The sequence below is a fragment of the Myotis lucifugus genome, unplaced genomic scaffold (assembly GCF_000147115.1).
Source record: "Myotis lucifugus unplaced genomic scaffold, Myoluc2.0 scaffold_377, whole genome shotgun sequence".
Classification (NCBI taxonomy): Eukaryota; Metazoa; Chordata; class Mammalia; order Chiroptera; family Vespertilionidae; genus Myotis; species Myotis lucifugus.
Window position 1 is genome coordinate 298,300 of NW_005871425.1, and position 25,815 is coordinate 324,114.

Consider the following 25,815-nt stretch of genomic DNA (forward strand, 5'->3'; position numbering starts at 1 on the left):
GAGGCTGGACGTCAGCATTGTTAGCCCCACAGGCTGTGTGCAGCCCTGGTCAAGCTGTGGGAAAAGGGCAAGTCATGTGACCTGTTGGTGCCTTGCTGTCCTCACCTGTAAAATGGGGGTGTAATCTACTTATTTCATAGGGCTGCTAGGAGGATTAATAACAAATTGGCACATGTAGAGTACTACAGGTTAAATGTTTACTATCCTATATAATGAAGAGGTAATATGCAAGTTAACCCTCACACTGTCACAAGATGGCTGCACCCAGAGCAGAGATGGGGTTCCTGTAACACAAGATGGCTGCACCCACAGCAGAGGCGGGGTTCCCGTAATAAGCCGTAACAAGTGATCAGCAGGGACCTGAGGCTGCGTGGCCCCAGGCCGGAGGACCCCCCTGGCGGGGCTTGACGGTGGACCTCAGGCTGCACCCCCTGCCTGACGGAGCTTGATGGGGGACCTCGAAGCGTGCCCCCCCCCTGGCCCAGGCTGGGGGACCTCAGGCCGCACCCCCTGCCTGCCAGGGCTTGACAGGGGACCTCAGGCTGCGCCGCCCCCCCCCCCGCCCCGCCCTCCCCAACGGCACCGGGCCAGGGGACCTGAGGCTGCAACCCCCGCCCAGTGGGGCTTGACAGAGGTGTGGCCGGCTGGGTCTGGGTCTGGGTCTCATCTGATTTCAAGGCACGCGCGGATGGGGGGGAACTTGACTCTGGGCCCCCCGGTGCGCCCCAGACTCTGACAGGAGGAAGATTTTCATATACATTTTACTAATTTTCTTTCATCCCTGACATTTCTATTATAGAGAAAGGGCAAAGAGTAATATTAAAATATTTCCTCTAATTAATTCCCTTTTGATGTGCATGAATTTTGTGCACCGGGCCACTAGTCATTATATAAAATCTAGAGATTTCTAATAGAACAAGAGTTAAGAGCCAACTGAAAGAATTATGTACTCATTATTTACATTAATTTTGCCTATAACTGGTCTAATTTCTCCTAAACAGAACAATTAAAGCTTTCTTTCTTTCTTTCTTTCTTTATATAGTAGTTTAAACTATAATAAAACAAACAAACAAAAAACACTGAAATTCTTTCCTGGAATTAATTAGGATTTCTTGATAGTTTCCACAACTCCTTGAAGACCCTGAAAAATTTTTCTGGTCTTGATCCAGATCCCGACCCTGAGCTGTCTCTGTTGAAAGAGCAAACAGCTCTGGCTCTGGGAACGGGGAACTGGAATAAACTTGCCCGACCTTAATGACAAGACACTCAGATTCCAGTCCCGTTCTAGGAAACAGCCTGAAAGAATGTGAACATTCCTGGCAGGAGTGGGGGCTGGGGGTCAAACACATGGATAATTTGTTTTTCGAGACATTTTGGTTTTCAAACCTACCTGTTCCCTGGGGGACAGGTATCGCCTCTCTTGTAACACGTCCCTAGGAAGCACCTCCATGCAGAGGAACCCCATCACTCCCAGCCCTCTGCACCCATGGAAATGCTCAGTGCTGCGGACAAGGACACCACCAGGGAGCTCGATGTAACGCATTTGTCACAATTCTGACTTTTCTGGAGGTCCACATTCAGATGTGAGAAATGGGACAGCCTGCGGACTGCAGGCAGACTTTGGCCGTGATGGAACATTCTAGCTGTGCGGGGGTGATGTTGCAACTCTGCCTCTCAACGGTAGAGGAGACACCAGGCTGGTTACTGCCTGAGTGCTCTGCAGCCTCCTTGGAGACCAATGCCCACATCCATGGGACGACTGCTGTCTACTGCAGATTCCGTACACAATTGCTTAAACATCCACAACCTCCCACATTCATCTTGAATAGCCACTCTTCCCAGACATGGATGTAATTGATGCATTAGCCTATATCCAACAGCAGGGTCTGCTCAAACTGAAAATTCCTATGGCTAACATGACTTTCCAACCCAACATCAGGAACAGAGAGAAAGAAACCTTCTAACATAGGGGACCTGCTGCCTGCCTGTTTTATAAATATAGTTTTATTGGAACACAGCCACACCCATTAGTTTATGGACTGCTCCTGGCTGCTTTCCCACTATAAAGGTAGAGATGAGCAGTTGCAAAGAAACCATCAAAGCCCGAAAAGTTTAAAATATCTACTATCTGGCTCTTCAGAGAAAAGAAGAGGATGAGAAAAGGCCCCAGAATATTTACGGAAGTTCCAGATGGCCTCTGAGTCCTCGTTTAATAGCAGAAGGAAATGGGTTCAAGGGCTGTTTCTACCAGTGGCTCGGCTCTGCAAAGTCAGGCCAGTATTGTCACCTCTCTGCTTCCATTTCATTCATAAAACAGGATTAGTCATGGCTGGCGAATGCATGACAAATAATTAGCTAATACCCCATATGCATTTTGAACACAAGACAGGAAGAATTGGCTGTTTGTTTTCTGAGGGTAAGAGGTCCTCTCTCTGGTAGAGCAGTGTTTTATGGCTGGAACAAGAAGCACTCCTCTCTAAGACAGCTGTAAATACTGTTTTCATTTGGTGCTTACCGAGGAGCCCCTATGATAAGCAATGCACTGATCTTGTCATAGCCCCACATGACATGGGACTGCGATAGTATGTGATAAGGGAAATCCCAAACTGCCCTTTTCCAAGTGGACATTCTCCTACGAGAAGGCCTGTAGGCAGCCGCCATGGCGTCCAGCTGGAATGGCATGATCTTGAAGCCCCACTTCCTCAAGGACTGGCAGTGGTATTGTCACATGGTTTAGTCCTATTGTCACATGGTCTGTCTCTGTGGTCAGCAGACCCAAGGCTTTATTCCTAAGATTATTTGATGCTGACCAGAACCTCATTGTCCTGAGGGCTTAATGCTTAATGCACGAAGGATCTGCAGACACAAGGCCTGGCAAACCAAAGTGCCACATCACCGCACACCCTGCATCTGGACCCATCTTGGAGGAGTTAAGTGTGGCCAGCATCCAAAACAGTGGCCCAGGCCATTGGGACCTCAGTGGATGTGTTGGTAGTGATGTTAGACCTCGGTCCTTGAGTTCAGCTAAGAAAGAATTCAGAGCCAAGAACTCTAGTGAAAGAGGTTTATATAGCCCTTTTAGAAATAAAGTCACAGAGGCAGAGACATGAGCCAGCTGGGCGGTGTGAACTCAGGAAACAAGTTACTGAGGCCAAAGGAGATCCCTTGGAACTTGGGAGAAAGAAAGGAATATGCACTTCAGGAAAGGAGGGTTGAAAGGTGCAAGTGTGATCTAGAGAGAGAGCACGCTGGGTCCCTTGCCTTAAGGGTTTTTAATCTGTTTTCTAAAGGTGGGAATTTTAGGGGAGGTCTCGGGAGAGGATCTCAATAGAACATCCATCAGCTTTCCAGGTGTGTCCTTTCAGGGTCGTGGTCTCTACTGACTGGTCAGGTCAGCACTAGGGCAGTGGGTCATTAGTCATTGCATCTGGTCCTGATGTCAGCCATAGCATCACTTCCTCTGGTTTTGCTGCTTTTCTGGGCCTGGACCTGAGACACAACTGAGGCCTAGATGTTATCTCTAGTTTGACCAAATGTCTGTCTCTGTGGTCAGCAGACCCAAGGCTTTATTCCTAAGATTATTTGATGCTGACCAGAATCTCATTGTCCTGAGGGCTTAATGCTTAAGGGAGTGGGGAGGGTGGTGCAAGGGCTTGTCTGAGTCCTATGAGGCTATTCTCCAGCCCCTTGTTCCTCCTCTCAGGGTGTCTAAACTGCATGACTAAGGACATGCTAGGGGAGGAAAGGTCGCCTGGGGGTGAGATCCTGTCCTATAATAGTTGTTTTCTCTAGTTTTTGCTCATTGCCAGTCACTCAAGACTTTCTGCCCTGATGACATTCCATACCTGGCCTATCGTCCCTGCTCTGTTCATACCTGCCTAACTGCCTATTCTATCAGATCCGAGGAGGAGGAGCAAGTCCACCAAGTCCCTGAAGGCCAACATGCCTCGGCTGAGGAGTGATGCGCTCCCCAGGAAGCCCTCCAGCGCCCAAGAAGGGAGAGAGCTCTGCTGAAGAACTCATGTTGGCCACCCCACTGACAGGACCAGTCATGCCCATACAGAATGTCTACAAGAAGGAGAAGGCCGGGTCACAGCAGAGGAGGAGGAGAACTTTGAGGCGTTCGCTACTCTTCGCATGGCCTTGGCCAATGCTCGGCTCTTTGGCATCCAAGCAGAAAGAGCCAATGAAGCTTCAGAACAGGATGTTGAAAAGAAAAAATAAAGTGCTATTGGCCATTTGTGATCTTAAAAAAGGAGAAGAAAAGAAATCCCAAGCTGAGATATGCCTGAAGGAAACATTCCCATTTGTTCTTTATTTCACAGAACAAATGCTCAGAGTGAGAAAAGTCAAGGACATATTCAAAGAGCCATGGTATAGACCAGTTCATTGGACGGAAGATGGAAAGGTAAAGTTGAAGCCAGATTAAGAAGGAATCTGAAATCCAAACCCACACGTTTAGATTTTATCCGAGACCAGCGGTCAGCAAACTCATTAGTCAACAGAGCCAAATATCAACAGTACTTCTTCAAAATAGACTCGCCCAGGCCGAAAACCAGCTTCTGCGCATGGACCACGAAGTTTCAATCACACTGTACGCGCGCCCACACGTGGTATTTTGTGGAAGAGCCACACTCAAGGGACCAAAGAGCCACATGTGGCTCTCGAGTTGCAGTTTGCCGACCACGATCCTAGACAATGGGGAGCCATTGGATATTCTAGGGAAGGTAGGTAGAAAGATTAATCTGGCCATAGTAAATAAGATAAATCAGAAGAAACTGAACTATAGAGGAAATGATCCTGAAACCCAGGAAACAGTATTTATCATATTGAGACAGTCTTTGGGTGGAGAAAAAAAACAATTCCTTCTCCTCATTTTAACTTCAATTTTCCTGTCTATGTGTCCCCGGTATCTCCTCTATGTTTTGTCATCTTTCAATACCTGCTAAATAAGAAAAGCTGGAACCCAGCAAGGAAAGTATTTCAAGGAAAAAAAGTCAAGTCTTGGTGTAAGCTATTACTCTTTGGGGAGCTATAGGTATGTAAGGTATAATAGTGGCCTTTGATTTGAAACCACCAGTAGGAGATAAGGTTATTATAATGAGCAAGAGGGTGGCTGCTCCCCACCCCCCACCACCAATTTCATCATTTAAACCTCCCAGGAAAGGTAGCTAAGAGTAGCTTTCTCTGCATCGGGTTTCATCAGAGATAAGATTCTGCCCATTCTAAGCTTCTGCATTCCTCAGGTTCTCAATGATCAGCCACTTGAGGCATTACTACACCCTCACACACACCCCTGGCTTGAGACATCTGTTTTATGGTTACAGTAGAGCTTGCCTTTTGAAGTGGGAGGCAGTACTGAGCAGAGGTGAAAGTTGGTCTTCAGAGCAGACCAACTGGGGTGTGAATCCCAGCCTCCTCTACCCAGGGGGCCTGCTCAGGGTACCTGCCTTTGAGCTCAAGGTCCCCACCTGTAAAATGAGGTTGAAGAGTACCTACTTCAGGGGTGTCGTGAGCGTGACTAAGAGAATGTCTACAAAATGCTCTTTACACTGTACCTGGTGCCCAAATAAGGCTCAATCAATGGAGCTGCCCTCATTTGTTTTCTTGGGGTGCAGTGACACTGGGCTGAGTTAGTCCAACTTCTTTTTTTAGCCAGGTGAGAGGCACTCCCTTAATTTAATGTTCATATGCCTAACACAGAAACTCCTCTCCCCATTTGAGTACATCACCAGATTCCTAGAGGACCTGAGCCCCAGAGATCCAAAGTGCCCAGGGGTTGGGGCTTCAGCAGCCTGGCTGCTGTCCTGTCTCTGGAGACAGCTCGCAGCCTGCCAGCCCTGCAGCACACACACCCCCGCCCCCATCCCCCCACCCCGGCGCCACACACACACACACACACACACACACACACACACAACCTGTGTCTTTAGAGGAGACAAGAAGTGGAGATCTCGACCCCAGAGCTAGAGGCCTCCGATGCCTTGCCCTGCCATTTTGAGGAGATTCAGGATGGTTCTCTGACTCACTCAAGATCTCACCACCTGTTTAAAGAAGAGTTGAATCTAGAACCCAGATCTGCTCATTTCATTTTCTCTCTTTCCTCAAAGTCACATTTTTAAAAATTCTAAAAATCATATGGTCTCCTGTGGGAAACTTGGAAACGAGGGAAAAGTAAAAAGGGGGGAAAGGCATGTATCTAACCCCCTTGCCCAAGGCTTCTACACCTCCATTAACACTTCAGACTGTCTTCCAGGGTTTCTTCATTCCTATAACGAAAACGAGGTCTCACACTGTAAACACACTTTGTACTTCCCAATGTAGGAGATCTGTTTCCACAACAAATTTTGACCTTCAGGGGGACTGAGACCATGTCAGCCTTGACATCACACCTACTATGTGCCAGGCACACAGTAGGCGCTCAAAAATAGTTGTGGAGTGAGTGAATGCCTGCATGACATTATGTGATATAGCCAATGACTTCGCCATCCTCATTCTGCTGGATATTTAAGTTGTCCTCAGCATTCTGCTAATACAAAAACAATGTCAGACAAACAGCCTTATTCATACATCTTGAATGTAGCTCTATGTCCTTATGATGAACTCTTAAAAGAGTAATAACTGGGTCAGAGCACTCACACTGTAAGGTCTTGAATTCTTGCTACCAAATTGCTCTCCAGAAAGGTAATTCTAGTTTACATCCTCCACCAGTGATGCAGGAGAGTGAAAAGCACAGGTTTTCTCCATGGAGTGAGTATGTGAGTTAAGGGGAAATTGTAGAATCTCTCAGTGGGTGTTGTAATGAAGAACTGAGGGCTGGACTTGAAGGGCACTCAGTATCTAGCAACCCCACAGCACAGAGTGTCTCTGCACATTCACCAGTGTCATCTGACAGCCTCTCGATTAAACACTAATGCAGGGTACCTGACATTGCTACAAGAATTATCGATTCCCTACCATCCAAATAAATATGTGCCATCCTAGGAAACATACCCACTCCCCTAGGACGCAGCACAAAAAAGCCAACCTTTCCATATAAACAGTGGCCCACACCGCATGTGGGTCCCTGGCACCAAGTCTGGTTTGCTTGAACTTGTCTATAAATATCTGCAGTTCAAAGTAAATGTCCACAGTGGTTTCTAAATGTCCTCTTGCGTGCACGTATGCGTGAAAGAGACCCTGTGAACCTCAAAAATGCATTTTTAATATTAGTTTCTTAGAAAAAGTTTAGTCCTTCCTCATGTAAAGTCAGCAAAGTAAATTCCAAATGAATACATCTATCAATGGATTGTTCTCCCTCAAGGTCAAGGAGGTCATCTGTGAAAATGGAAAGAGCTGTGTAGGTCCTGATCCAGAAAGCCCCAAGCCCACACTCCCTGGGGCCAGTGGTCACTCAGAAGCATTTCATCAAGGAAGAGGCTCCAACATCCACCTGTGCCTTCCCTCCTTGTACCCCCCCCCCCATACTGTGTACCAAGAAAGACACTCCTAATAGGACACGATGATGACCTTGATTCTCCAGCCCCACTGACCCTCCAGTCCTTCTCGTCTCTCTTCGCACAGTGCTGAGTTGTCTGCTCAGGGTAAGCTCTAGCTTACCTCCCAAACCTTTTTGCGACAGAGCAAAAGATGAACAATTATCTCTGTTTTCTACATAAGAAAGCCTGGGTTCAAATCCCAACCCTGTCCCAGAATCGCTGCATCCACATTACCTTCTGTGTCTCCACTTCTCCACCTTCAAATGGGGTGATTTCTACATCTCTCTTGGGTGTTTCGCAAGAAATTTACAAGAAACTGCAGCATAGAAATCTTTCATGCGTTCTGAGAGGCAAAGCATCTCTCTAAATTCAATGTATTCCTTTGTTAGGACCTCTGCTTTCCTGACTAATCCAAAACACTGCTCTTCCACCCAAATCGTCCGCACACCATAATCTCCGATGGCAATGTTATCAGGATATCTCCTTGAAAAAAATCCATATACCTCTTCACAACCAATTAACATTAGCTACTTTCCCCTTATAGCCTTTTCCTATAAGCACACACATACACACTCACACAATATGGACTCCAAAGTCTTTTCTTTGACTCAAACTACAAGACTCCGGTCCTCCACAGACAAAAATCTCAGAGCCCGTGTTCACATTTATCCACGAAATAACTAGTTCAGCAGGCCACACCGCAAGTCAATCAGAGGACTGAGGAGTAAACACCGAGTTCCGAATCCATGTTTCCAGTTTTCCTGTGATATGAACAAGAATGAATTTATTTGAGAAGAAAATGCCAAGGTGACATTTGGAACTGCCACGTCTGTGGGGGCAGGAGACCAACACAGAGGACATTTTGCATTCTCTTCTGCAGCAGTGGCCTTGCCAGGTCCGCAACCCCACAGGCACACGATTTAGCCAACTCACCCTTGGGGTCTGACATCCATGCCCATGGATATCTGCTCCTTCAGCAACTACAAGGGAATTTGCCATCAGGAGGCCTCTCAGGGAGGTGGGCTCATGGGGAGAGCCCGAAAGCCTGCCTCTAAAGCAGTGGTTCTCAACCTTCTGGCCCTTTAAATACAGTTCCTCATGTTGTGACCCAATCATAAAATTATTTTCATTGCTACTTCTTAACTGTAACGTTGTTACTGTTATGAATCGTAATGTAAATATCTGATATGTAGGATGGTCTTAGGCGACCCCTGTGAAAGGGTTGTTCAACTGCCAGAGGGGTTGCGACCCACAGGTTGAGAACCGCTGCAAAGAAACCCATTTGACTATAGAATAAGATTTCTTGAGTTAAAGGGAAATAGACCGTAGGGGGGAGAGCAGAAGACCAACACTAGGGCACGCCTGACACTAGAGCAGTGGTTCTCAACCTTCCTAATGCCGCAACCCTTTAATACAGTTCCTCATGTTGTGGTGACCCCCAACCATAAAATTATTTTCGTTGCTACTTCATAACTGTAATTTTGCTACTGTTATGAATCGAATATGCAGGATGTATTTTCATTGTTACAAATTGAACATAATTAAAGCATAGTGATTAATCACAAAAACAATATGTAATTATATATGTGTTTTCCAATGGTCTTAGGCGACCCCTGTGAAAGGGTCGTTCGACCCCAAAGGGGTCGAGACCCACAGGTTGAGAACCACTGCAGTAGAGGCACACGGACCACATCCCCTTGTTCCTAAGCCACTGAAGTGCTACCTTCACAGGAGGTTCTGCTTGTGGCATGGGGCAAAGCCAATGGCTCCTGTCCACCCCATTTTTAAAAAATGTTTTTTTTAATTGATTTCAGAGAGGAAGGGAGAGGGAGAGAGACAGGAACATCAATGAAGAGAGAGAATCATTGATCGGCTGCCTCCTACATACCCCCTAATAGGGACTTAGCCTGCAACCCAGGCATGTGCACCTGACCAGGAATCAAACCGTGACCTCCTGGTTCATAGGTCAATGCTCAACCATTGAGCCATACCAGCCAGGCTGTCCACCCCATTGTCTACCCTTTAAGGGCAATTGCTCTGGACCCAGAGCGGGGCAGAGGTGATATCAGATAACCTGCAGCTCCTGACACTCCCCACTCTTGCGTTACTGAGCCAGGGGATGGCAGGAAAGGGACCCTGTGCCTAGAAAGCTGCCTTTGACCGCGCCCACCTATGGGAGCTCCCTGACAGACCAAACTCCCAGAAGTGTGTCCAGACCAGGACTTAATGAAACGTGTGCAGCAGGATGCATTATCTGACTGAGCTCCTAACACCACTGCTTCATGAGGAGCAGGCCAGACTGAAAGCCTTACAGGTACTTATTGCTTCAGCATCCACCCGCTGAGCTGCAGACCTGTAAAGGCCTCCTGTGGCCCACCGCTGCCACATACACCTTCTCCCGGCTGCGTCAGAGTCCAGGGCCCCACTGAAAGGGTCCCTTCGCTTCTCCTCTTTCCTCCAGGTCTTGGTCGGCACCCTTTGCTCAAACTTCCGCAATTCCCTGGCGCCTGACCCACCCCACTGTAAGTGGGCCTTGGAGCCCCCTCGAATGAGTCCTGGAACCACTCGGACTTCAGGGTCTTTATCCCATAACGAGGGACAAGACCAGCTCTTTTCCAAAGTTTCTTTCAGCTGAGAAAATGAATATTCTCTATTTATCTTCTTAAAACTCTGTCCCAGTGCCTTTGACAGAAATAACTCTGCAGGCTCGCCTGTTAGATGAATCTGGAACGGGGAGCGTGCCAGGGAAGTCCCCCAGGGCAGCCTTTCCTCCCTGGCATCCCTGGGGCATCGTGTGGCGTGCAGGCAACATCCTCCCACCACTGGCTTAAAGGCTGAGTCTCTGCTTTCCCATTTGTAGTTGGTGGGGCAGACCCATGAATCCTAAGGCCTCGTTCAGAGTGAAGAGCCCAGGAATGTGTAAATAGAAATCTCAAGCAAACCAGCCCAGGCCAGGGCAGCAAGAAAGAAGATCAAGAGTTGACCAAACACCCCAAAGCAGGCTCAGACATCAGCTTCCTCTCATTTTGCTCCTGATGCCAGGATGTTGACGATGTCCATACAGGTAAAAGGTGAGCCAGCCAGTCCTCTGCCTTCCACCCAGCCCTGTAGGCATCTAATGGTGACCAGTTATAATCAGGGAAGGCGAAGATCACCCAGTCAGAGGATGCTCTCCATGCCACACCTGGTTGCCAGGATATGTAATTCTTCAAACCAGGGCCTGGGCCCTGAAAATGGCCACACACATACTACCCCTCCGCCAACAGTCCGGACATGGGGCTCTGGCCCTTGTTATCACTTAACAAGGCTTTCCTTGGCTGGCCTTCAGATTGATATGTGTTCCGTTCTTCGTGTTACCTGTCAGTAACTTGTCACTATGTAGATGTCAGCCCCAGAACCGACCAGGATGTATGGGACGCTGGCTGCCACATCTCTGTTCATTCTGCAGGACTCACCGTAGCCTGAGCATGACAGTCCCGCAGGTTAAATCTTCATCACTCCCGGCCTGCCTGTCTTAACACTTTCCATTCGCTTTTTTTTTTTATCATTGAGTGTATTCACTCACTACCCGTTTGAAAAAAAAAAGTGACACCTCGTGTGTGTATATTATTATACAGTTTAAATGAAAAGAGCTTTTAAAAGACACAAAGGGTATTTCTGTGAGTCGTCACTCAAGCATGGGTGGCTGGGGACTGCGTAGCTTCCAGAATAGTTCAGATTCCAGAGGAGGACACTATTCCCTGCCTCCGCCTCGTCTAAATATCTCCGCTCACTGAATCTACTTCACACTCGGGAGAGGATCATCTCGTTGGAGTAGTTTCAGAGAATAGGAAGGAGCCACACACACCTTAAAAAGCCCCTACAGGAAGCTCATTCCTCACCTCCTATTACCTAGTGTCTAAGATCCAGTACCCTTCATTCATACTAGCGTATAAATGACTGATACCAGGGTCACTTCCTAAGGCAGACTGGAGAGAAAGAGGGGGTCCCTGAGCCCCAGGAGATGTAGAGGTATACTGTCAAGGTGTGTCCTAAGAGGCAGGGAGGACAAAAGACAGAAAGAACAGGCTGTGACACCCAGAAAACGAGCCCACGGCACTGTACTCCCGAGGAGAGGATCCTACCTCTTCCAGTCTGGTTTTAAAAAGAGGAGCATGTCATTATCCAAGGAAGGGTCATCTGTCCACTCTTAGCTTACCAGGTGCCTGAGTGGAGCTGGGAAAAGGCTCCCTGGCCACGCTCACCTCCATCTCCCCAGCGTTCCTGGGGGAGGGCGGGAAGGAACGCAGCTGAGACCATCGGCTCCGTCACGGGGCAGCACTAATGCGGACACAGGAGGTGCCAGCTCACTGCCCCAGCCAGGTGTCCAGGCCGGCCAGGCCATCTGGGGTGGGAAGTGTGTGCTCTAGAGCCTGCTGGGGAAGCCGTTTTGAAGAACTTAGCTTAAAAATCAGCCAGCTTCAAGAAGTTTCCTCAGCCCTGGTCCCCATGACAATGTGGGGCCTCAGAACTTGGCTCTTTCCCTCATGCAGCTCGGGGAAGACCGATGCGTCCATATCCAACAGCCTGTGGGCCGGGGTCCAGGAAACAAGTCAGCACCAACAGGAATCGCTGGGGAAAATGCTGGGAAGGGACTAGACTACAGTTTCAGGTTTCCAAAACTCTGGCATGGAAACTTTTTTTATTTTTAAATATACTTTTATTGATTTCAGAGAGAAAGGGAGTGGAAGGGAGAGATAGGAACATCAATGATGAGAGAGAATCATGGATCGGCTGCCTCCTGCATACTCCACACTGGGGATCGAGCCTGCAACCCAGACCGGGAATCGAACCGTGACCTTCTGGTAAATAAGTCAATGCTTAATCAGTGACCCAACAATTCTCCTTCTATTCTCCTTCTAGGCACTCACTGCCCAGAAATACACAACTGTGCAAAAAAACATACATGCATGAGGATTATTGCAGCATCATTTATAACAGTGGAAACCTGGAAAGAACGCCATGTCTATCCAAAAGGGATCAGTTAGCTAAATCCTGGTTCATCCATGTAATGGAAATTGGCAGCTTTTAAAAGAAAAAGGTAGAATGAGGCACCGGAGGAAAAAGGTGGTCAGAGAGAGGAGCATGCTTCGGAACACATGTCAAGTCTATTGTCTGCAGAATAGTATCAGATATGTTAATACATGTACACAAAGTCTTTGACGGGTGGGTCATTAGGGACTTGAAACTTTCCACGATTAAGCACTTCTAAATTGGTTAGGATTTTAATGTCTTATTTTTCACACTCAACAATAACTTGCAATCATAAAAGGGGAAAAAAGGAATTCCTCCAGCTTCAGGCTGTTAAACCGTCCTTGCCCCACATCGTGTCCTGGCGGGGGAGTGAGGGCTGTGCTTGTATGTTGGGGAGAACACTGGCCGTGGGCTATGTATTTAATCCCAGCAACTCCACTGGATAAGAGGCTCTGAACTCCAGCTCCTCCAACACCTTCCCACTACAGACATTCTGTACTTGAGAAGTGGCCGGGGTGATGGACGGACGGCAGGACTGTGACTCGGGAGGGTCCGCTTGGCAAGTTTCCTTCCCGTGTTCCAGTTTTCTCATCAGCAAGACTCAGCGCTTGCAGGGCTCATCTGATATTCTCTCATCGGAGGACCTGCACTTCCCTGACCACACGCTCACGGAAGGGGTGCCCAGGCGGCCTTTGCTGAGGTGCTGGAGGACAGAGGCGGGGCCTGAAGTCAGGAAACCCTGGGGAAAGGACCAATTGAGACAAGTCTCCCCCTCCCCCAGGTCAGCAGCTTTGGTGCAGTGTGAGCCCAGGGAAGAGGGCAGAAGGGTTTTAATGCAGGAAAAACACAAGCACATCTTTGAGGTTCTCAACTGAAGAACTGAATGCTTAGAGATGGTTTGGGTTGTCACAAAACAAGGAGAAAGAAGGCAGATGCTACCAGCATTTCGTGGGTGGGGCACAGATGCTAACGTTGCCACAAGGGGGCCAGGTCCACACCAGTTCCATCTGCGCAGCCCACGGAGTAACACTACAGGGCCCTGGCAAGACTAGCAGCCTTCAGCTCCTTACCTGACAAAGGGCTGGGCAGGGGCTGGGTGCTGGGCGGGTGGGAAGGAAAGCAAGGAGGCAAAATTGCAAACTGCCTAACCCCGAAATGCCCATTCTGGATCTTCCATGATAATTATCGTACTTTCCCTTTAACAAACACTGATAAATAATTAAACCTCATTAAAGGCCCCACATCGCTAACGTTACTGATCAAGTCCTAACCACAAAGGGGCTTTGGACCCTGCAGACTCAAGGCCTTCATATGATGTCCTGGGCCCTGCTCTCCCACTTGCCTCGTTTGAGTGGGGGTCCCAGGCCCTGACAGGCCACCGGTGTCTGGTGTGAACTCCCAGAAACAGAGACCCATCTACCATATCCCCCACGGAACCCCCGGCACTGGGAACAATGGCTGGCACATAGCAGGTGTCAGTAAATATCTTTATGAATGAATCAGGTAGCATAAAGGGCATAATCTACGTAGGCAGTCAGAGCTGGGTTAACTGTAAGTTGTGTGAACCTGGGCAGGTCACTTAACCTCTGAGCCTTTGGTTCTTTATCCAAGAAGCAGAATCACAACAACCCCTTTCCAGGGCTCCGGGGAAGACGGGACCAACGTGTGGAAGATCGAGGATGAGCTGCCCAGTCCACAGCAGGTTCTCAGAAAACGGGGACTAGTACACCTGAAACCAGTACAAAATAAAATTGAAAGAAAAAAAATAGGAGCTAATATTGTATCACCTTTATTAATAACTCCAACTCACACCGCAGCCCAGGCATCTCCTGAAATCACAAGTATCACATAAAAGTTACACAATTCGGTCAACTTGCCCTTTGGGAGCTACTAGTTAATAACCAACACAGCAACAGCTCTTCTGCAAACACGATGCTCCTCCTGTCTCCTGCAAAGCAGCTTACTCAGAACACTTCCAGGTGTTCCACGGTCTCCAGAACCTTCCCGAAGCGCCCAGAAAGGTGCGTGCGGCAGAGGCCACGCAGATCAGCAAGGAGAACCAGCAGGTCAGTGGGCAGGTCTGTGGGCAGTTCTAGTTCAGCCGAGGCCCAAACTGTTGAGGTTTCATTCTGATCTGGCATCCTGATACCTGAGCCTGTTCGTGTAGGAAAATCCAGTGCAGCAAGTGTAGAATCAGGAGCCAGGTACCCAGGTTCAAATCCTGGCTCCGCCACTCTTAACTGTATGGCCTTGGGCAAGTTATTAACCACTTGAAACCTCAGTTTTCTCATCTGAAAAATGGGGAACAATAGTGCCTACAAGGAGGAAGGGGTAAAGGAGGCAGAAGATTGTATTTTTCTTGGCTTTGTGGAAAATCATGGAAATCAATCAGCCCATCAGCAGAAAACACTCCCAGAAGCAATCCCTTCCAGGGAGACTATCTCTCCTGTGTCTCTCATTTATGTTAATTCTACAATCATCCTGAGTCCTCTCTGAGGTGTGGGGGAAAGAATTTGCTGGTGAAGCAGTGGCTGCCTCTACAGCAACATAAGCAGAGTGATTGACACATTGAGGTCTTCAATAGATACCTGTTGAATAACTGACTGATTCCTAAGTCGAAAGATTCTGAGTCCATCACACCCATTGGACCCAACTAAGTGCAAACCAAGGTGAGTGAAGTTCTTAACATTTCTGAAACCAGGGCCTTGAATCTATATTAATAGAAATCTCTGTTATGACTACCTTTGTTTTTTTGTTTGTTTGTTTGTTTGTTTTTTCAGTTGGGATACTTCCCAACTGAAGAGTCTGGGCATTTAACTATGATTAGGTAACCCAGAGAAGGTATGAACCATTTATCCAGCTAGCAAATATATAGTGAGATCTCTTAGGTATAAGAATAAACAAGTCCATTGACCGCCATGAGGGCCGGAGCTCATTTGTCATGCTCACAGCCAGGTCTTCAAGGCCTATAGTGCCCAGAATATAGTAAGTGCTCAGTAAAAGCATGTTGAATAAAAGCATGCACAAACAAATGAATGGAGACATGGAGGGAATATTCAAAAGGTGGAGATGGTTGTTGCAGAGTCCAGACCTGGACCGAAATTTTCTGAAGCCCCATTCGGTGGCCTTCACTACTTCTCCAAACAGCTTTTAGAAGAAGTGGGAGGTGGCGAATACAAAGAACCCTGGGCGAGAAAGATTTGCAGAAATAAGAAGTGGATGCAGGTGAGTTCGTAAGAAAATGGGATGGTCATTTCAGGACATCTGTCTTGTCTGCACGAGCATCACTCTTGATGTCAGAGTGCCTAGGAGATTTGGAGGAAGGGGGTGGCATGGTGAAACAGCAGGTCAGAGATGACTACGGCTCCTACTGCTTCTGCAACACGGGCTCTCACGGCTTTTTCCCTTTAAGAAATGTCCATCCCCCGGCCAGTGTAGCCCTGTGGTTAAGCATCAACACAGGAACCAAGAGGTCACTGGTTGGATTCCCGGTCAAGACACGTGCCTGGGTTGCCGGCTCGATCCCCAGTGGGGGATGTGCAGAAGGCAGCCAATTGATGGTGTTCCTCTCTCACTGATGTTTCCATCCCTTTCCCTTCCTCTCTCTCTAAAAAATCAATAAAAACCTATTTTAAAAAAATGTCCATCATTTCCTATGTCCCTTACCATCTGCATCTTTTCCCTTTGCTCTTTGGGCCTTGCAGACTCAGCTCTACTTGTCCCTATATTAGAAACACACAAGGTGCATATTTGGAGACAGCCACTTGGGCTCTGTTGAGGGACTTCCTTTCCTCCTGGGATCAGTGTACTGCTCTCCCCAAAAACTCAGTATGCAGGTCAACCAGGCACACCAACGGCCTCTTTGATGCCCTTTACAAAGTGTTTTCCCATGCACTTCTCAGAAAATTACCCTATTTTTTCTGTACTCAGCAGGGAGATACAACATAACTGAGAGCTTGGCTATTAAGCTCGTGAATAATTTGAGGTTCAAGTGCAGCCTTGGCAGGCCTGAAAGCAAATAATTACCAAAAAGTTTTCCAGTTGCCCCCCACAATCTGCCTGCTACTTAGTCTCGAGGGGGGGAACCCCTTCACGGGCTCTGTCTGAGCCTCAGAGCACAGAGCCATCCAGACCCCCTCTGGCTCCCAGTCAACAAGTACAGCAACAAGTTTTGGCCGATGCAGCCCTGGAGGAGATAAAGTTCTTAACTGGAGATTAGCCACGCTCATGCCAGCCCCCTCATGGCCAAGAGTCAAAGTCGGTATTTGCCGAGTGGAAAAGGACAAAAGGAAACCAATTCCGTCTGCAAGCTCTCCAAACGGGCCGGAAAAAGTGATGATTCTCTACCTCTTAGCCCATCTGTCTCCGCTCATAAGAAGGCTAAGGGAATAGGTGCTGACTTGGAGGGAATCTCAACATTTTGGTCCCTGAATCACAAACTCTCTGTATCGAGTTGTGCACGATGTGTCCTTTACAAAAGCAATAAAGCCATTTTTTTAAAAACCTATGGTCACTTACAGAGACAGTGACACCGTGGCCACTTTAGTTCAGCAAAGGCTTGGGAACCTTAGAAAGGGGACTAACTCCTAAAAGGTCGCACTATTTCTTGACAATTACTGAGGAGCTGGGTTAAAAAACAAAACAAAAAAAAGCGTTCTTTTAACAAGAACGAATTGAAATCTGCACCCAAACCATTAGCCTTTGGTGGACAATGACAGCATATTCATTTTGGAAGACATCTTAGGATTCTCTGGTGTGTAGCCGTCAACTTACAGATATGGAAAAGGGCGGAGTCCAGCAAGGTTAAATGGCTTGACCTAGAACTCGCAGTGGTCGGGCTGTGCGGAGCCTGGACCACGAGTCACCCCGTCCTCATGCCTCTCGCACCTGCTACGCCCGCGCTGTACACCACACCGTCCTGCCAGGCAGCAGCGGCCAGGGGGTGCTTTTGCTGATGGAAGTCACTTCTCACTCAAGCTCCTTATCAGGGCAGAGGGGAAGGTCCTGTGCCAGAGGGCAGCAGCAGCGCGCCCATCCTCACTCATGTCACACGGCTCTCACTGCCACGCCTGTCCCCGCAAGTGCCGGCTGGATTTGGAAGGTGGGTCCATCACCTGCATCGTGAAACCCAGAGCCCTTGCTAGGAAGGTAAATGCCCGCATGGTGTCAGATTCCTACTCAGGGCTGCACTCCACCACCTGTGGCTGAGGGAACTGGGTGATGGGCAAGGGAGGCACACGTGTGCATGGGATGACGTCCGGCTCAAGGACAGTCAGCCCGACAGCTGGAGGGGAAGACGCTGTAAACTCCGCCAGCTGCTAAGGAACACAGAGACCACGGGGCAGCCCGGTCCCAGCTGAAATTCTCCCGAGAGCCCACGCACGCTTATCTGGGATCTACGACTCACCTTCCTTTCCTGGACAACCAAGCTACTTCCCGATGGGGTAATGGGGCGAGGGAGCGGGCTTCTTTTTCTTGCATTTTGCTCGAAAAGACAGGGACATCCTCCTTACATCGTTTCGCTCAGCGTTCCAGTACAGCCCTGCAGGCCATCTAACAGGCGGCCGCCCCGAAATGACACATTCAAAAGGTCAGCTAAATGCCAAGTGCTTCGATTAAACGGGAACACTCCTTTTTTTGGTGGCTGTAGTCATGGTATATAGAGGATTTGTGTAATCTGCGTGGATCCAGTAGTTGACAGGTGTCTCTCTCCCTCCTCAGAAACATCTACCTGGCACCCGACACCTAGTTTCCTCGTGTACAACACATGTCAATGATATGCACACACGGGCGCTGCGCGGGGAACACTGGTGTGTCGGAGTGGATGGTGAACCCACGCTCGGCCTGGAGGAGGGACCTTGTCAGGCTGCATCCAGGCGTCCCTCCCAGATCAGATCTGCACACAGTAGGCATTGCCTTTATTGCTCAAACGGACGGATATATATATATATATATTCAGTAGTTTTCAGGCGATCGCAGTCATGCTCTGAGTCCCTAACTTGGCTAGGTAATGAGGAATCTGCAAAGAAGCACCGCGTCCCGAACCCCCAGCCTGGCACTCAGCCCCTCGCATGCTAAACCTGCTCACCTGTCCTGGCCGACCCCACCCCCCTCTCTCCTTGACATTTCCAGGATGGGCCCGCTTTCCTCACACCCAGACCTCTCACCAGGCTGCCCCAACACCGCTCCTGCACAGCTTTCTGGGACCACACCAAGCCCCCATCACCCTCTGCCTGCATCTCAAGTACCCGACACACACTGATACGTAGTAAGTGTTCATTTGATGTTTATTAAATAAATAAATCAGACATTTCTGAAACACTGAGCAAATATGTTTACAAGAGCTGAAAATGCACGCATTAAAAATGTACCACACACACAGACACAAATCCTCTATATACAATGAATACGTATAAACCCTATTGAAGCCCTAGCCGGTTTGGCTCAGTGGATAGAGCGTCGGCCTGGGCTTCATTCCCGTAGGCAGCAAGTACCTGGGTTGCAGGCTCCTCCCCCACCTGGGCCCTGGTCAGGGCTCCTACAGGAGGCAACCAATCGATGTGTTTCTCTCATATCGATATTTCTGTCTGTCTTTCCCTCTCTCTTCCACTCTCCCTAAAAAAAATCAATGGAAGAATATCCTCAGGTGAGGATTAAAAATAAATAAGTAAATTAAACAAACAAACAAATAACTATTGAAGTCTTCTAATAAGGTCTGGTGTCTAGTTAACAGTATTGCACCGATGCCAATGTCCTGGTAAGATATCATTGTGGGGGAAGCTGGAGGAAGAACGAGTGGGGTCTTATCTACACTCTTTGTTTTTTGTTTGTTTTTGCGATTTCTGAGTGTATGATTATTTCAAAATAAAGAGTCGCCAACAAATACACCACACACAAAAGGCACCAAATCAGTAGCTGAGGAGGGACCAGGGACATCCCAGTTCCCCCTGCAGGGCCCCATCATGTGGGCACACCTGCCACCCTCCCAGGTGAGGAACGCGTCCCACCCTTTCTCTCCTGCTCCCTCCTTTCCCTCAGGTCTCGGCTGAAATTTCCTTCTTTCTGAGGCATCTCCCCAGACACCAGCACCCCAAGCCTTCCCCACACAGCTTATCTACTTCCTGCAGGAGGCCATGAGAATGGTGCGTTGCCCCACTGTTGCCCTGGGGCCAGGCCATCTCCTGGCCCACCATACTTAAGGAATAGCTTGTGAATGAATAATAAATATATTAATGACAAAAGTGTACCAGAAACAGATGCTGAGAGTGGTATTGTTGGCCTTAAAGCCTTACTAATTAAAGATAACAATAAAAACCAAACCCTTTACAAAACACAGCCCTTTCACCAGGATTCACAGGAAAGGACTTGGGAGCACACTCTTGATGTCTGGAGTCAGTGCCGGGAGAAAGCAGATGCCCGAGGGCCAGTGCCACCAGCATAGGCCTCTGGCTGGGGCTGCTGCAGAGAAGGAGAGACAGGCCCTGCCCACAGGGGCCTCTGCTCTGGATCATCAGCCTTCTGTCTAGTGAGATAACCCTGTCAACATCGAAGTTTCCATTCATGAACGCTTCCTGACACATCAGGGAGCTTGGGGCCTGCGCCTCCATACTTCTGAGTTCTCGCTGGCTGGAGGAATGCCAGGGGCTACTTAACTGGGGGAAGCAGCGACCCTTGGCCCTTCCAGGCAAACCTCTCCACTGCAGGTGGGCCACTTTGGTGAGCTCTCCTGACATGCAGACAGTTCCTCCTTTTCTCCCTTACGGGGACCCCAATACTGGAAAAAGTATCCAAGGTAGAATGCCTTAGACTGAGATGTTAAGGAATATGGCTAATGCCGCCAAAAGCTATCTCAAGGTCCTGGCCAGCGCGGTCCACCACCTGTGAACCAGGAGGTCACGGTTCGATTCCCGGTCAGGGCACGTGCCCAGGTTTCAGGCTCGATCCCCAGCAGGGGGTGTGCATGAGGCAGCTGATCAACGATTCTCTGACATCACTGATGTTTCTGTCTCTCCCTTCCTCTCTCTGAAATCAATAAAAACATTTTTAAACGCCATCTCACGAGGCACCCTTGCTCCAGGGCCAGAAGAAGTGGGGGCTCCCCTGATGGTTTGCCGGTGGACCCTGTAGTGAAGATGAAACAGATCCCAGTCTTCTCCAGGTTCCATCAGCGGAGAGGACACGGGGCCACCAACACATGAAGTGCCATGGATGGGAGGCACAGAGATGCCTCTGTCTTCCTCCTGCTTCCCAGCCTGCCCCACGCCCCAGACCTGGGTGTTCCTGCACTACCTGCAGCTGAGAGGCAGCTCAGGTGTCTATTCACACAGCCTTCCTCAGAACCCTGGCCCAGAGGTGCCATCCTCCCCGCCAACAAGGAAGCAATCCTGGCGTCATAAACACAGGGCCAGAGTATCTAGCACAAACTTACGCGTGATCCCTCTTCCCAGAAACCTTCGCTGAGAAAGCTCCCGTAACAGTCTCCGAAGTGGCTCCACCCTCTGGCTCAACTCTTCAGCAGCACCTGGCAGGAGGTTTTCAGAGGCCCACACAAGCTGGGTTCACACCACTGGCCACATGCAAAGGGGTTCCCCGGGCCTCACAGATCCAAGTGTTCCCAGGAATGTGAAGAGGGCTCCGACACCTCCAACCCGAGTCGTTCATCACCTCAGGGACTGCGAGGCCACTTCCGTCCCCTCTGGCAGATGAAGGCTGTCTGGTTGGTGCCCTCACCTGGGGAATTTTTCCCATTGAAATCTCTGGAGCTGCCCACATGTCGTAGGCTTAGGAAGTCGTGCTGGGTCATATTAGAAAGAAATGCTTATTCCAAGTTTTAGGTTTTCGTGTTCTTTTTACGAGGCTGATTATTCGGGGAGGACACTGGGGTGGTCCCCATTGCATTAGCGTTATTTCTTTTTATAAACTATGTGCCCCACCTCCCACCCCCACCACCACACACACAGAGTTTCTACCAACTGCCTCCAAATGAGTCCCAGTGCGAACACGGCTGAACACAGGCTCAGGGAGAAGTCAGCCACAAACGCCCGGCCCGTCTCTCCAGGAGCCCCTGATGCTCCAGCCTCCAGGGGCTCCCCAGTGCCTCTGGTCCACCACTTCCCCTTATTTTCCCTCCTTCTCATCTCTTTTCCTCTCATGCCTGCCCTTTCCTGAATCACAACTCAGCCACCGAGGCACACAAGGCTCTCTGCTTAAAGCCAACTGAGATGGAAGTGCATTCACTGCCCCTCACGCCTGCCACATCGGGGCAGCTATTTTGCTACCAAATATGACTTTGCCAAACTGAAGCAAAAACAACTCCACTTCCTTCTCCTCTTTTTCACCTCTCTTCCAATTGACAGCCGGCGTAGGGGACACCTGTTTTGTATCACTTGCTAGTACCCCAACTGTGCAGACAACTGTTTTGCCCACAAGCACGAACCCTGCCCGTGTTGGAAAGGTTCTTGGAGTCCTAATTAAGAGCCATTTCCAGGCACAGCGAGATGTGGCTCAGCGAGATGAATCAAGACCTTGCCCACCAGGACTCCACAGCCCAGTGAAGGACACACTCATGCAGCAGTTTCTACACAGTGTGGTAAGTGCTGTAATGAAGGTAGGAACCAACTATCATGACGGTTTGCAAGACACATGGCCTCTGTAGTTAAAGCAAACCCTCTAACATGAGCAAGAAAATTCAGGGGCTTGGGCAGCTGAGCAAGAACCTGGACCAGTCTGAGTTTTTCCCTTCTCTGGGGCTTCCCCAGTTCAATGACTGTTCCAATCACCACTCGGATCCCCTGCATACAGCCTAGTAGGGAGCACAGTGTTTCATGATGGGAAAAGAGAAGGCAGCAGCAAGGGGCACGCCTGAATCATCATCTAGAGAACGTGGAGAAAACCAGGAATGACAACGCTCACTCAGAAAGAGATGGCCACAGCCCCTGGCACCGAACATGTGCTATTTCTTGCTGCTGGTACCCTGCCACGGGTGGTGCTGATAATCAGGAATTCCGCCTAGGCTGGGACCTGCCCGGGGCCCCTAGGTACAGACACTGCACAACACTGGCCCCTTCTCTCCATGGCCTTTACCTTCCCAAACTCAGACACAACCCTCTGCTGGGGAAGGAAATGAGTCCTGGCCCAGCAAGACCAGCCAGCCTCTAACAGAGAAGGGTGTGATCCGGGCACTTTACATACCTGCTCAGGTGTGTTTACTGCGTCCACCATCACCTGCTCCAGCCCTAAGTGCCTTGTGGGCAGAGAGCGTGGTTTCATTACATGCTACAGAGAGACAGGGCTGGGCACATGCTTAACAAATAGTCAGGAAATGTCTCATCTGGAAGGGGCTCTCAAAGAGGGTTATATCCCAGCTTTTCATTCAAAAAATGCAATCATTCACTAAATAATTTTGAAATACAGAAAAAACTGTTTAATCTAAATGGTCAATAATCTCACCACCTAAACATATTAGTCCTATGTAAACATTAAAAAAACATAACAACACTGATAGATGCACCCTTGTTGGTTGTGGGGGTTTTTTTGTTTTTGTTTTTTTTTAAGAGATAATGTAATGTGCAAAAAGTTGCCTTCCCTCCTACCTGGAACTCTCTGTCCTCCCTACTTTTTTCTTGTGTGTCCTGCCAAAAATAGTTATGAAAATCTGAGCACATAAATGCATGTGTGTATATATATATATAGACACATTATATATGATTTAATTTTTTTACATACATAGGACCCTACTTTCCTGCAACTTGTTTTGTTTTTTCACATAAGAAGGTGTATGGTCTGCATGCTTGTGTCCCCCCCCCCAAATTCATATGCTGATATCCTACCCCCCAATGTGACGGTATGGGGAGGTGGGGCTGTGGGAGGGAATTAGGTCCTAGGGGCAGAGCCCTCACGCATGGGATTAGTGCCCTTATCAAAGAGATCCCACAGAGCTCCCGGCCCCTTCCTCCATGTGAGGACATGGGAGGTCTATGACCTGCAAGAGATTCCCTCAGTGAGCCCCACTGGCACCTTGCCCTTGGACTTCCAGCCTCCAGAGCTGTGACAAATATATTTCTGCTGCTGCTAAGCCACCCAGCTTGGGGCATTTTGCTATAGCTGCCCAAACGGACTAAGACAGAAGGCAACAAAATCCCAAAACCAGAATGCTTGCTCTATACTCCTGTGCCATTATACACAACATTCACCAGTTTCTGCTGCTTCGGTGAGTAGGTCCAGAGCAGGCATTTCTAAGGGTGAACTTGTGGAGTCATATAACTTAAAAAAAAAAACTTTTATTGATTTCAGAAAGGAAGGGAGAGAGAGATAGAAACATGAATGATGAAAGAGAATCATTGATTGGCTGCCTCCTGCACACCCCACACTGGGGATCGAGCCCACAACCCAAGCAGCATGTGCCCTGACCAGGAATCGAACCATGACCTCCAGGTTCATAGGTCGATGTTCAACCACTGAGCCACACTGGCCGGGCATATAACTTTTGATAGATACTGCCAATGCCCTCCCAGGCGCTCCATCAGTGCACTCTACCATGTAGACTGAGAGGGGGTGTTTGTCTCACAACCTCTTTCCAGAACTGGATATTCTCAAATTCCTTCAGATTTGCCATGCAGACAAGTGACAAATGGCATCTTCTTGTATTGATTTGAGCCTTTTTAAAATTATAAGTGAGGAGGTTTAAGTTACAGATGGGAAAAAGAAAGACCTAGTAGCCCCTAACTGGCTAAAAGTCTACCCTGAGCTATTTCTAGAGATGAACCGGGACCAGATGTCGGATCTAGAACCGCCCGGAGGATGCCCTGACCCCCAGCACAAGGAGAGTCTGATGGCCAGCAGCCAATCTGCTTCCTGCTTCCCGTTCAGGGCACACCTGGGCCAGGGAGGCCCGGGGGAGGTGAGCACCCCTCATACCGGCCATCCCGAGGCCTGTTTTCTCTGCCAGACGGGGGAGTCTAGGCCCTGTCCCTGGCCCAGGAAGGCTGCTGCTTGCAGCTAGCAGATAAAGGAAGCATGGCCTCCACACTGCCTGAGGTGCCAGGGCTTTCCCTCCTGCTCACGTCCTCGCAAACCTCTCTTGTGCCTGAGAGCGAAGTGGTTCGTGTTGTGACTGGCCCTTCGCATTCCTCTCTCCCTGTGGCACTGGGCTTCTCTGCCCTGGGAAAGAAAGCTGGTCGGAGCAGGGAAGGGATCTCCTTCGATTCCCCTCTGGGGCCCTCCCCAGGCAGGAACAGAGCAGGTGTTCCCCACGTGCCGTGGGGGTGCGGGCACCTGATCTGGGGGGGGTGGCTCGAAACCTGCTACTCGCTGGCCCTGTGGCCTGGGGTGCCCTCCTCTAAGCCTGGCTGTCCTCACCTGAAGGGTGGAAATGACACCGACGTCCGCTTTGCCAAGCACACGGGACTGTGTTGGGCAGAGGACACCGTGTGCGTGCCGGGGCTTTGAAACCAAAGCGCCCACAGATGGAGGCTCTCAGGGAGTGTCCAGAGCTGGTGGCCACTGCTCCGACGGGAAGGCTCAGTGAGCAGCAGTCCCCAGACGGCCCTGCCCCTGCTCCGAGGTCCTCCTGCAGCCTCCACCGCCCACCCGAGCGTGCCAGGGCCACGCTGCTCCTCATGACACAGGCTGCGTCAAGGCTTCATCTCGATTGTGCAAAGATCTCTTTCATAAGCGTCTATTTATAACCAGCCAAACGAGATGTTCAGCAACGAGAACTCCAGGAACTTCATATTCGCTGGCAGGACCGGGGAGCACAGCTCTGCTTACTGGATTTTCTCAGCCAACAAATACTCCTCGCGCCTTAGAATGAAAAAGTAAAGTGGCCATTTCAAAGGGAATCATCCTACAATTGTTACATATTTCTCTACTACGTTCTTAAAAAAAGTTAAAAAAAAGAGAGAGAGAGAGTTAAATACAGTTCCATCTTTTTCCTTATCTCTCTGCCACTGTCACAGACATCCGACTAAATCTGGCATCATAAGAACCTGTTCTGCCACTTACCACACTGAGACTTTAGGCAAATCATTTAACCTCTTTGTACCTACGTTTTGTCACCTACAAAAGTAAAGAGAATCAGAACTAACAAACAAAATAGGGACAGACTCATAGATAGAGAGCAGGCAAGCAGCTCTGGTAGGGGTGGGGCTGGGGGGATTGAGCAAAAAAGAGACTGGAATTCACAGACATGGACCACAATGTGCTGACTGTGTGGACAAGGGATGTGGATGGAGGTGGAAGAGGATATGAGGAGATGAAAAAGATAAAATAAAACAAAGGGGGGGAAAATAATTTTTTTTTTTAAAAAAAGCAAAGAGAATCAGAA

At 49.1% G+C, this 25,815-nt stretch overlaps 1 protein-coding gene and 1 pseudogene across 2 annotated transcripts in view; one reads left to right on the plus strand and one right to left on the minus strand.

Annotated features, from left to right (window-relative positions):
* The window catches only part of FOXN3 (forkhead box N3), a 359,245-nt gene that overhangs the window by 234,754 nt on the left and 98,676 nt on the right, over window positions 1-25,815 (minus strand). The window lies entirely within an intron of this gene.
* Window positions 2,660-4,224, plus strand: LOC102435371 (annotated as a pseudogene).